At 49.9% G+C, this 12,990-nt stretch overlaps 1 protein-coding gene across 1 annotated transcript in view; it reads right to left on the reverse strand.

The window, feature by feature from the left end:
- ATRIP (ATR interacting protein) overlaps positions 1-12,946 on the reverse strand; it is a 105,618-nt gene extending 92,672 nt beyond the window's left edge. Inside the window, exon 1 of the mRNA XM_068251985.1 lies at positions 12,887-12,946. The gene's annotated coding sequence lies outside the window, so the exon portion shown is untranslated. The remainder of the gene's footprint in view (positions 1-12,886) is intronic.
- Positions 12,947-12,990: the final 44 nt, after the last annotated feature.

The following is a 12,990-nucleotide window of genomic DNA, read 5'->3' on the forward strand; positions in this document are numbered from 1 at the left end:
GCTTACACATCTCTGACACTGCGGCTGTCCCCTCCCCTGCTTACACCTCTCTGACACTGTGGCTGTCCCCTCCCCTACTTACAGCCCTCTGACACTGCAGCTGTCCCCTCCCCTGCTTACACCCCTCTGACACTGCAGCTGTCCCCTCCCTTGATTACACCTCTCTGACACTGCGGCTGTCCCCTCCCCTACTTACACCCCTCTGACACTGCAGCTGTCCCCTCCCCTGCTTACACCTCTCTGACACTGCAGCTGTCTCCTCCCCTACTTACACCCCTCTGACACTGCAGCTGTCCCCTCCCTTGCTTACACCTCTCTGACACTACAGCTGTCCCCTCCCCTGCTCACACCTCTCTGACACTGCAGCTGTCCCCTACCCTGCTTACACCTCTCTGACACTGCAGTTGTTCCCTCCCCTGCTTACACCCCTCTGACACTGCAGCTGTCCCCTCCCTTGCTTACACATCTCTGACACTACAGTTGTCCCCTCCCCTGCTCACACCTCTCTGACACTGCAGCTGTCCCCTACCCTGCTTACACCTCTCTGACACTGCAGCTGTTCCCTCCCCTGCTTACACCTCTCTGACACTGCGGCTGTCCCCTTCCCCTGCTCACACCTCTCTGACACTACGGCTGTCCCCTCCCCTACTTACACCTCTCTGACACTGCAGCTGTCCCCTCCCTTGCTTACACATCTCTGACACTGCGGCTGTCCCCTCCCCTGCTTACACCTCTCTGACACTGTGGCTGTCCCCTCCCCTGCTTACACCTCTCTGACACTGCGGCTGTCCCCTCCCCTACTTACAGCCCTCTGACACTGCAGCTGTCCCCTCCCCTGCTTACACCTCTCTGACACTGCGGCTGTCCCCTCCCCTGCTTACACCCCTCTGACACTGCATCTGTCCCCTCGCCTGCTTACACCTCTCTGACACTGCAGCTGTCCCCTCCCCTGCTTACACCTCTCTGACACTGCAGCTGTCCCTTCCCCTGCTTACACCTCTCTGACACTGCGGCTGTCCCCTCCCCTGCTTACACCTCTCTGACACTGCGGCTGTCCCCTCCTCTACTTACACCTCTCTGTCACTGCAGCTGTCCTTGCCAGGTTTTGGTGCTCTATATCAATTGTTAAGTACAGGATGCTAGAGAGAGCACAATGTAAAAATCCTAGTGCGAAACTCCTGCCCCCCCCCCCCCCGGATAAGCACCCACCCTACCTGACACCTAACCCTAACTCCCTAACCTCCCCCCACAAATACCCTGAAGACTTACCCTAACTGCCCCCTCTCCCTGCACAAACACTCTACGTGACATCTAACAGTAACCATGCACCCCCCTGTGTTCCCCACCCCCCTGCACACCCTGGCCTCCTATCGCCCCCACCCCAAAAAAATTAAAACACAAGTAATGCAAGTAGACATTCCTTCAGGCACCCATTAAAATAGCCACATTGAGGGATCATTTTGGCGCCCAAATTTCCCCTTATTACCACTATTTCAATGGCGTCTATGGTGCCACCCAAACGTTTACCGCTAGTGGGCACCCAAATTGCCTGTTTTGGCCTTTTTGCCCCTCATAAACTTTTCCCAGATAGCAATCTTAGGAAGCCTTTGGGCCTCCCTTCAGTAAGGAATCCATGTGTGCGGCGAGTCAAATAATTATAATGTTGTGGCTGGTCCGGGTATACAGGTACATTATCACCGCTGGTCCCTCCCTCTCTCTTAGCAATTAGCCGTCAGTGCAGCGTATGCGGGGCCCCCCAGCTCCTGGGCAGACAATGCAGGGTGTGGACCACAAGCCTGAAGGAATGTCTACTTGTATTACTGCAGTCAGGAATAGCCTGTTCTGCTAAATGGAAACAGTTTGGGTTATTTTACACAAATTACCACCATGCTGCACACTGTACACCAAAACCAGATGTCCACACTGTCCACTGATTATATCAGCCTGAAAAGCATCAGACATAGGCCTATTTGTCTTATTTTTAGCAACTTGAGCAGCGAGGCTATCACTGCCCAATACATGGGAAACAACACAGCCTGTAAAGCCTGGTACACACAAGGCAATTGTCCCATCACATCGACAGGAAATATCCCATCGATGGATAATTTCCAACACGTTCGATTTTCTTTTGATCAAGAAAGGGATCGATTTTGTGCAGTACAGTCCTCACAATCTCATCCTACCATTATTATGTATTTATATAGCACTGACATCTTCTGCAGCACTTCGCAGAGTACATAGTCATGTCACTGACTGTCCTCAGAGGAGCTCACAATCTACTCCTACCATAGTCATAGTCTAATGTCCTACCATATTATTATTATGTATTTATATAGCACTGACATCTCCTGCAGCACCTACAGAGTACATAGTCATGTCACTGACTGTCCTCAGAGGAGCTCACAATCTAATCCTACCATAGTCCTAGCCTAATGTCCTCCCATATTATTATTATGTATTTATATAGCACTGACATCCTCTGCAGCACTGTACAGAGTACATAGTCATGTCACTGACTGTCCTCAGAGCTCACACTCTAATCCTACCATAGTCATAGTCTAATGTCCTACCATATTATTATTATGTATTTATATAGCACTGACATCTTCTGCAGCACATTACAGAGTACATAGTCATGTCACTGACTGTTCTCAGAGGAGTGCACAATCTAATCCTACCATAGTCATAGTCTAATGTCCTACCATATTATTATTATGTATTTATATAGCACTGACATCTCCTGCAGCACTTACAGAGTACATAGTCATGTCACTGACTGTCCTCAGAGGAGCTCACAATCTAATCCTACCATAGTCATAGTCTAATGTCCTACCATATTATTATTATTATGTATTTATATAGCACTGACATCTTCTGCAGCACATTACAGAGTACATAATCATGTCACTGACTGTCCTCAGAGCAGCTCACAATCTAATCCTACCATAGTCATAGTCTAATGCCCAACCATATTATTATTATGTGTTTATATAGCACTGCCATCTTCTGCAGCACATTACAGAGTACATAGTCATGTCACTGACTGTCCTCAGAGGAGCTCACGGTCTAATCCTACCATAGTCATAGTCTAATGCCCTACCATATTATTATTATGTATTTATATAGCACTGGCATCTTCTGCAGCACTTTACAGAGTACATAGTCATGTCACTGACTGTCCTCAGAGGAGCTCACAATCTAATCCTACCATAGTCAAAGTCTAATGTCCTACCATATTATTATTATGTATTTATATAGCACTGACATCTTCTGCAGCAGTTTAGAGAGTACATAGTCATGTCACTGACTGTCCTCAGAGGAGCTCACAATCTAATCCTACCATGGTTTTGTTCCTCTTGCAGTCTAAGGACATTTTTTTAGTAACCAGTTAATCTGTATGTTTTTGGTATGTAGGAGGAAATCTTCACAAACAGGAGAGAACATACACACTCTGGCCTCAATTCACGGAGCATTATCAAACGTTTATCAAACACTTTATCAAACGTTTGATAATTTACCTCATGGGTAAAATCTCATTTTGAATTCACTAAGGTGTTATATATTTGTTGAACGTTTTATCGGTAAAACATTCGATAAATATATAACACCTTAGTGAATTTAAAATGAGATTTTACCCATGAGGTAAATTATCAAACGTTTGATAAAGTGTTTGATAAACGTTTGATAATGCTCCGTGAATTGAGGCCTCTGTGTAGATAGTGCCCCAGATTTGAACCAGGGACCCAGCACTCCACTACCATGCCACTGAGTTCAACTAATCCTGATGCAACAAACCCGTTGTTAGCGGCCAGCAGGAAATGTCTATGGAAAAGTATCAGGCACCGTTAGAGTTAGTCAGGGGTTAATAACATAGTCTGTGAAATGGGTCAGTCTGTCAGATGACCCTAATTACAATTATTGTAATTGCTGTTTACAAGTCAGACTAGAGACATAAAAAGCAGCTTTACTCTGTCTGTTCATTTCCATATGAGCTGCCTGGCATAGGCTCAGCCACGTATTATTCAGACACATGCCGGGGTAGAGGAGGTGCTGGCATGGCCTGGCATAGGCTCACCGTATTACTCAGACAAATGCCGGGGCAGAGGCGGTGCTGCCATAGCCTGGCATAGGCTCAGCTTATTACTCAGACACATGCCGGGGCAGTGGCGGTGCTGCCATAGCCTGGCATAGGCTCAGCGTATTACTCAGACAAATGCCGGGGCAGAGGCGGTGCTGCCATAGCCTGGCATAGGCTCAGCTTATTACTCAGACACATGCCGGGGCAGTGGCGATACTGTCATAGGCTCAGCGTATTACTAAGACACATGCCAGGGTAGAGCCAGTGGTGCCATAGCCTGGCATAGGCTCAGCTTATTACTCAGACACATGCCGGGGCAGTGGCGGTGCTGCCATAGCCTGGCATTGTTCTGTGCTCCTTTTCTCTCTGTTATGACAAATTCCAGGAATTGCATTCTGCAGGCTAATATTGTGCAATCACTTATGGTATAAACAGTTCTCAGAATAAAATCTGGCTCTGATTAGGGAGTCGCAGCAAGTTCTGGAAATGTGTCCTCGGTAATGTTTCTATAGATATTAATTACACTGGTGGCACAGGCTGCTTGGTGTTGCATTGTACTTAGAGAGCTTCTTCCTGCCCATTGCACCTGGGGCCCCCTGCCATGCTGTCTCTGCTCCAGATGCCCCCTGCCATGCTGTCTCTGCTCCAGATGCCCCCTGCCATGCTGTCCTGCTCCACATCCCCTCTGCCACCCTGACCCTGTTCCACATCCCCTCTGCCACCCTGACCCTGCTCCACATCCCCTCTGCCATGCTGTCCCTGCTCTAGATTCCCCCTGCCATCCTGTCTCTGCTCCAGGTGCCCCCTGCCATGATGTCCTGCTCCAGATGCCCCCTGCCATGCTGTCCCTGCTCCAGATGCCCCCTGCCATCCTGTCCATGCTCCAGGTGCCCCCTGGCATGCTGTCCATGCTCCAGATGCCCCCTGACATGGTGTCCATGCTCCAGGTGCCCCCTGCCATGATGTCCATGCTCCAGGTGCCCTTTGTCATGCTGTCCTGCTCCAGATGCCCCCTGCCATGCTGTCCCTGGTCCAGATGCCCCCTGACATGCGTCCATGCTCCAGATGCCCCCTGCCATGCTGTCCCTGTTCCAGATGCCCCCTGCCATGCTGTCCCTGCTCCTGATGTCCCTCTGCCATGCTGTCCCTGCTCCAGATGCCCCCTGGCATACTGTCCCTGCTCCAGATGCCCCCTGGCATGCTATCCTTCTCCTGATGCCCCCTGGCATGCTGTCCCTGCTCCTGATGTCCCTCTGCCATGCTGTCCCTGCTCCATGTGCCCCCTGCCATGCTGTCTTGCTCCAGATGCCCCCTGCCATGCTGTCCTGCTTTAGATGCCCTCTGCCATGCTGCCCCTGCTGCAGATGCCCCCTGCCATGCTGTCCTGCTCCAGATGCCCCCTGCCATGCTGTCCTGCTCCAGATGCCCTCTGCCATGCTCTCCTTGCTCCAGATGCCCCCTGCCATGCTGTCCTGCTCCAGATGCCCCCTGCCATGCTCTCCCTGCTCCAGATGCCCCCTGCCATGCTCTACCTGCTCCAGATGCCCTCTGCCATGCTCTCCCTATTCTAGATGCCCCCTGCCATGCTGTCCTGCTCCAGATGCCCTCTGCCATGCTCTCTCTGCTCCAGATGCCCCCTGCCATGCTCTACCTGCTCCAGATGCCCTCTGCCATGCTCTCCCTACTCTAGATGCTCTCTGCCATGCTGTCCCTGCTCCAGATGTCCTCTGCCACGCGCTCCCTGCTCTAAAGCCCCCTGCCATGCTGCCCATGCTCCAGATGCCCCCTGGCATGCTGTCCATGCTCCAGGTACCCCCTGCCATGCTGTCCCTACTCCAGATGCCCCCTGCCGTGCTGTCCCTGCTCCAGATGTCCCCTGGCATGCTGTCCCTGCTCCAGATGCCCTCTGCCATGCTGTCCTGCTCCAGATGCCCCCTGCCATGCTGTCCCTGCTCCAGATGTCCCGCCATGCTGTCCTGCTCCTGATGTCCCCTGAGATACTGTCCCTGCTCCAGATGCCCCCTGGCATGCTGTCCTGCTCCAGATGCCCCCTGGCATACTGTCCCTGCTCCAGATGCCCTCTGCTATGCTGTCCTGCTCCAGATGCCCCCTGGCATGCTGTCCATGGTCCAGATGCCCTCTGTCATGCTGTCCTGCTCCTGATGCCCCCTGGCATGCTGTCCTGCTACTGATGTCCCCTGGCATGCTGTCCTGGTCCTGATGTCCCCTGGCATACTGTCCATGCTCCAGATGCCCTCTGTCATGCTGTCCTGCTACTGATGTCCCCTGGCATACTGTCCCTGCTCCAGATGTCCCGTCATGCTGTCCTGCTCCTGATGCCCCCTGGCATGCTGTCCTGCTACTGATGTCCTCTGGCATGCTGTCCTGCTCCTGATGTCCCCTGGCATACTGTCCCTGCTCCACATGCCCTCTGCTATGCTCTCCCTGCTCCACATTCACCCCATCAACTGCTCTTTTTGCACCGGCCAGGTGACAAGCGCGCAGTTCAGCCTTCCGTCTCATAGAGGCCTAAGAGCCAGCACAGCGAGGATCTCATAACAAACCCTCCGAAAAAAACAAGTGTGCTTTTCCTGTGCGATTTCTGGTGCAGACCCACCCCTAAAATATGCACCAATGTCCCGGTGCCCACCCAACAATGAAACGCGAGCTCTGCCTCTGAGTGGCATGACCAGACGTTCCTGGCCTACACAGAGGAGCCTTTCAGACCTTTCCCAGAACATCAGGATCAGCAATTTACCCCCCAAAAAATATACATTCTGCAGGCGAGACTTTCAGATGTTCCCTGAGGTTACAGCCCAGCACAGGAAGCCAGGGACGGGGCAGCTCCGGTGTTGCTCGCAAATTTTCATGAAAATACATATGACAAAAATTCACAAAAACGCCAAAAATTGTTTTTCTGCGAAAAAGCAAAACTATTTTTTTGAGTGAAAATTTGCACACAAAAAAAAAATTGTGAAAAAGTACAAAATTATTTTCGATTACATTTTCGCTCCATAAGCACCTGATCTGTTGCGCATAGGACAGAAAAAAAACGTAGAGAAATGCACCCTGAATGTATTTAGAGAGTTTAGCCTGCGTAATTCCCCCTCATTTGTGTCTATTCACAAGTTGTAATCTAATCTCTCCCCTGTGTCACATGACTGCCTATGGCAGAGATGGCAGATAAGCCCATTTGAAAGCACAGGCTGTAAACAATAGGGGCTTGATTCACAAAGCGGTGCTAACTGTTAGCACGCCTGTGAAAACCCCCTTAGCACGACTAAACAAGCTTTTTGCGCATAAAACTTTACGCGCGCAAAACTTTATGCGCGTAAAACTTTACGCGCGTACTGCACGCGCGAAGTGCCCATTAAAGCCTATGGGACTTAGCGCGCATAAAACTTTGTGCGCGTAAAACTTTGCGCGCACAAAGTTAGCACGCGATCTGATTGAGAAATCCGGTGCTAACCTACTTAGCACCCTGGTTAGCGTGTCTAAAGACTTTAGACGTGCTAAGTAGGTTAGCACCGCTTTGTGAATCAAGCCCATATGTCTGCTTCCATGAATCACTAAGTAGAAACTGTGTAGATTTATTTTAGTATTTGTATCAGCTGTAACAAAGAAATGTTTTTTGTTTAAGGCTACTTTCCCACCAGGCTGTTGCATTTTAGGGGACATTATGGTCGCATAACGTGCCCCTAACGCAACGCCTGGTGGTGTTGGATGTGGACGTCAGACTGAGCCGCGTTGTGCAGCTCACTCTGGCATCCGTGATGCGTACTCTTGGACACATGCGGCATCACGTGGTCCCGCCAGCCAATCGCCGCACAGGGCGGCGCTCCAGGAAGTAAACACTGCACGTTACATCGTGCAGTGAATATTAATTAGCCATGTGCCTGGCCGCTCTCCCCTCCTCCCTAACATTACTGAGCATGTGCAAGCAGTCTAACGCGGCTTAGTCGTGTATAAAGTACTGCATGCAGTACGTTATCTTGAGATGCGCAACGTGGGCACTGTGAACAGCCCATTGATTTTTCATTACTGTGCGGTGGGGTGCATTACTGGCTGCTCTAATGTGCGCCTGTAACGTCCCACTGTGAAAGCAGCCTTAAGGTTATTATGCTGTTGTGTATCTTTAAGAGCAGAGAGGAAGTTCTGAGTTCAGGTCCGCTTTAAACATTATTTTAGTACAAAATGAATGCAAAAAGAATATCTGCATTTTTTTCTCATCACTGCGCACACAAGAATGGGAGGTTGAGAGCTCGCTTGTGTAAATCGCGTGCGTTTTGCTGAAAAGCGGAAAATGCACGCAAAATTGCGCTTACAGCAAACCTGTGCGCTTCATAGTATAATTACCTCAGTAGATACTTACCTGCCCCCTCCTCCTTGCTGTTCAGCAATGCGACCCCCAGAATTCCGCACTTGCGCTCCTGTACATAGAATGGTTTGCGTCTGCTCAGTAGCATGGAGCCGCCAATCGGACTCGGCAGTAAAAGCCATGCATGTTCATCTCCACGCTACTGTGCAGGCGCAAGCCGAGTACGCCTACCCAGTGCGCACAAGTGGGCTTCAGAGGGTCCTAGTGCTGAAACGGCGAGGTAAGTACACATGTGGGCAACTTTTTCCATTACAGGTACCCTTGAAACGAGCGCTTAAATAACAGCGCAGGAGATGTGGGCACAGCCGGCGCCACCCTAGGCCATAATAGGTATTACGGGTATAGCGGCGCACAGTCAGTAACTTCAGCGCCGTCAGAAGACAGAGCTGAAGTTGGTTTTAAAACACTGTAATTCAGCCGCCAGCAATAGCCGGAAGCCGAATTATATCATTCCCCACCATCCACGTGGACCTGGAGGGGGAATAGTAATTACCACCGCCGGGACTTGTGCAGCAGCAGAATAAGCCATATACCGGCTGTATCCTGCGCTCAAGTCTCCCGGCGGCCAATTCATATGTATGCCACTTTAAAGTCTGTGGGCTGCATTATGATTTGCAATGTACCGTTTTAAGAATGCACAATCCCACATACTGTATGTGACTTGCATGCTATTCGCATACAATGCTTTCGTATGGAAGGGGTGTGGGGAATGCATTTGTTTTGCATGCGCTTATTACAAAAAAAAAGTATGATACTGTATTTTTTTTTTCCATCAAAAAGGTCAGATTATTTCAAAACAAAACCTCAAAGCACAAATGCTTGAAAAGCGCGAACACATGCCATGTAAAAACGCAAAACGCAAAGAAACAAAAAGCGGAAACACACATGGCAGAAAACGCCTGGTTTTCCGCACAGACAAGTGTGCCCCCAGCCTGACACTTTCTCCACTCGCAGCAATCTGTTCCTCTCTGCTGGGTCCTCCTCAGTCCGCCCTGTGTCCGCAGGCCATGTGTCTGGCTTCCCTACAAGGCGGTGTTGTTAGGGGCCTGTGTGTGAACTTTGTCTGCAGGGAGGAAACATGAGTTATTTATAAGGGAGTTTTTACAGTTCTAATTACTGCCACAATCAAGCCCTGTGTACCGAACTGCAGAAAACCTACAGCCAGCCAGTGAACTCGCAGCAACCCCACGAGAGCCAAACGCCAACTCATGTCCAGAACTTTCTGCAAAACAAAGTCAGCTGCGACTGTAGGCCTGAATTATTAGTATTTATATAGTGCTGACATCTTCCGCAGCGCTGTACAGAATATATTGTCTTGTCACTAAGGCCCCATTCACACTTGAGTGGGAATTGCGTGATTCCTGCTCATCGCAAAACACTAGCGGTTTTTAAAAAAACCGCTAGCCCATGTAAGCCTATGGCAGTGTTCTCACCGCTAACGCGTAACATGCAGCGTTTTGCCAGCGATTAGCAATTATTGATCGCGATTAGCATGCATAGCACCGCTAATCGCAATCGCTCCCAAATCACTGCAGTGTCCAGTAATTTTTCTGCAAAATCGCAGGCTAGCGTTAATTGCCGGGGTTTTGCGGTTTCAGGTGTGAATGGGGCCTAACTGTCCCTCAGAGGAGCTTACAATCTAGTCCCTACCATAGTCATATGTCCTATGTGTGTGTATCATGTAGTGTATGTATTGTTGTCTAGGGCCAATTTGGGAGGTAGCCAATTAACATATCTGTATGTTTTGGGGATATGGGAGGAAACCGGAGTGCCCAGAGGACACCCACACCAACACGGATAGAACACACAAACTCTGTGCAGATAGTGCCTTGGCTGGGATTTGCACTGCAAGGCGAGAGTGCTAACCACCAGGGGTGTAACTAGAAATCGCTGGGCCCCTATGCAAAACTTTGGAAGGGGCCCCCTCCCCCTGCTCATTGAATAGGGACTGTCTACAAAACTTTATATGATTCATTATCAGTGGCTGAGCAAATGCAGTCATTAGAACAAATGTGCAGAGAGGCAGAGAGCAGAACGCTTTTTTTCTCTGTGCCCTTAGTTGTCAGTCTCTCAGGACAGGGCCCCCTGTAGCTTCTGGACCTCCATGCAGATACATCCCTTGCAGGGTCTATTGTTACGCAAGGACAATCTGTGGGCTGTAGATAATGTATGCAATTCTGCAAATCTGACCCAAATTTGTTAAAGTTAACCAGAATCTTGGTATGGAGGGAATGTTAGATAATACTTACCTATGTAGAGGGACGGTTATGGATACCTTGGAGCCCTCCCGTCATCCCTGCGCTGTTCCCTGCTGTAGTTATTAAATCTTCTAGTTTGAATACCTCTTCAGCTTTCGGGCAGCCTTCAGAAGTACTATTGCCCCCGAGGATTTCCGAAGATGAACGCACACGCTGCATCCGTGCTGCGCACACTGGCAAGTCCAAGTTTCCGTATGTGCAGTACAGAAGCAATCGGGGACATGGGCACTTCAGAAGGCTCCTGAGGAGGGCTGAAGAGGTATTGGATTGTAGAACTTCACTGGGGGACGGAGTGAGGACTGGGAAAACTCTATGGTATCCAGAGCCCTCCTTAGACATAGGTAAGTATCAAGCCTGAACTGTGTTTTCTCCAGAGGCTCCCCCATCCTACCTAATAATCTACAAGTGTCCCTGCGTCCCATGTCCATGTGTCAGTGCTTTTCGCGCTACTGCGCATGTCCCGCACTGACACAGCCATTGCGACAGGACGCAGGGGCCAGGAGGTGGGCCGGCCAAGCGTATGTGCACGCACGGCGGAGGCGCGTGTGTAGGGGGCGAGTGCGCACGGCGATAGACTTACAGCCCGTTTTTATACAGGCTTAGGTCACTAGTATTTTGTATTTATATATATTTTGTAAAACCTTTAGGTTTACTTTAAGGCCGGTTTTACACCTGATTTTTGCGTTGGGGTGCGATGCCATGCTCCTGCCCCTGGCCCATCCCACTGCAACGCAAATAAATGACAAACACATGACCCTGAGGCAGAGTGCGCCAGCAGGTACGTTTGCATAGCGCCGCCCCCCCCCCCCCCCCCCCCCCGGTTTAGTGACGTACTGCTTGCTAGACAGGAAGTGCATCACCGGGTTTCCTGTCAGGAAACCTGACACGGCCCAGCCCCCATCTCGGCTGCCGGCAAACAGGTGAGTTATTCACCCCCTCAGTTGCCAAAGCAACATCTGGGTACTATAAGGATAACATGAATTGCATTGGATTGTATTTAAAAATACACAGGAAGGACTCTTCAGGCCCCCTTCCACACTGGTGCGTTGCGTTGCGTTACGTGTTTGTACGCAGGGTAACGCTAGACCAGTGAAAGTCTATGGGGCATTTAATACCTGTGCGATGCGACGGAATTGATGTTTTTACCGCACGCCTGACGCTAGCACAACGTCGTGCTGGTAACTTGCATGGCGACCTTCGACAACCAGAAGTCATGTAAGTCTATGGCGATGCAGGTTTATATTTATTTTTCGCATTCACGTTGCAGCACGAATGCGCGGAAGCATATTTTGTTAACACACCTCTGCGTAATTCAAAAGTTGCCGACAGGAAGTGAGCACTAGAGATCCTCACTTCCTGCTTGGCCTGCAGCCAGGAAGGAGATTACTGTGCACAGTAATCTCCATAGGCTTTTTTTGGCGGTGCGATCAGCGGATACCGCAGGTCGGCAGTGTGAAACCGGCCTTAAGCATTAAGAAGCAATATCACAAAATGGCATCCAGTGTTTGCAGTAACGGATACTTTGACTGTAGGCAAGGCAGCCATCTTAGCAAAGAAATGAACAGCGCTACTTAAAAACAGATGAATGCTTACCTGCAAAAAAGTGCAGACCCCACTCATGGGATACAAATACACAATGAGCACACATACAACCTGTCTACCACTTGGAGGATGTTAGTTTCCACTAACAGCTTGCAATGCAATTTGTTAGGTACTCGTCCCTCCCACTGTCGAAGAAGTCTTTCCTCCATGGGAGGGGACCTAACACTAACTAAAACCTACCTATGCATATGCATAGCCTGGGCGCGCTACCAGTAAAATTAAGAATTGCGCAGAAAAAGTGGGATCAGCGCATCACCAGGCCGCCTCTGAATGGCCTCAGCTCAGAGATGCGCTGAGCCCCCCCAGTAACTGCAAACGCACCTTGAACCCAAACCCAAAAAGGCAGCCATCTTAACACTTGTTTTGCCAACAGTTACAGAGCAGTTGGCTGCTCAGGGATATTTTGAAGACTTGAGCTCCGCCCCTGAGGAGCAAAACTACAAGCAGTCTCCTCCCTTTTCCATACTCAAGCCCAGACACTGCCTGTTATCCATACAACCACAGAATAAATACTTTTCTGAGGTACAGATCATCCCCCTTTCCAATCTTTTATATTCGAGATGAGTGTACCAATATCTCAGCAAATCTTGTTTGTAGTAAGCCTCCTCCAATCACCTTGCTGCTTGCAGTAACTGCCATGCGGGGGAGGCTGTGCATGCGCCACCTAGGAAAAC

The sequence above is a fragment of the Hyperolius riggenbachi genome, chromosome 9, assembly GCF_040937935.1.
Source record: "Hyperolius riggenbachi isolate aHypRig1 chromosome 9, aHypRig1.pri, whole genome shotgun sequence".
Lineage (NCBI taxonomy): Eukaryota > Metazoa > Chordata > Amphibia > Anura > Hyperoliidae > Hyperolius > Hyperolius riggenbachi.